We start from the raw sequence: 511 nt of genomic DNA, 5'->3' as shown, positions 1-511 counted from the left end.
AAGGGAAAATGAGGCTTCGCAGACCCTCGGGCTGACGGACGCCCCAGGGCCCAGAAGCGCACCACACCCGGGCGGGCCGTGGTCGGCCCAGCAGGGACGTCTCACTGGTGTCGGTCCCCGGGGCTCCCAAGGTCAACCAAGTAGCCGAGCAAGCCCGGAGTGCGGGGCGACGCCGTAACCTGCCGCCCCCCGGGGCCCGGGGTGACACCCCTCCCGAGGAGCGCCCCTGGCGTAGGTGTGGTGGGGAGGCCGGCCCACGGTAGGGCCACGGGCGCTGGGCTTCCCGGGCACACCCGCCGCGCCTCCGGCGAGCGCGCTCTCAGCTGCAACCGCGCAAGGCACGACTGCTGTTCAGAACCACAGGCAATCAGGCCAGTAAGTGGACACCTAAAGTGAGGTCCCGAACCGGGGGTGCGGCTCTGCTGCGCACGCGCACATCCTGCCGGCCCCCGGAGTGGAGGTGCGGCGCATGGTGACCTGCGTGCTGCGCCTGCGCGGCCGGAAGGCGCGA

The sequence above is a fragment of the Dipodomys merriami genome, unplaced genomic scaffold, assembly GCF_024711535.1.
Source record: "Dipodomys merriami isolate MVZ:Mamm:240054 unplaced genomic scaffold, mDipMer1.0.p SCAF_348, whole genome shotgun sequence".
NCBI lineage: Eukaryota > Metazoa > Chordata > Mammalia > Rodentia > Heteromyidae > Dipodomys > Dipodomys merriami.
This window is presented reverse-complemented; position numbering follows the sequence as displayed.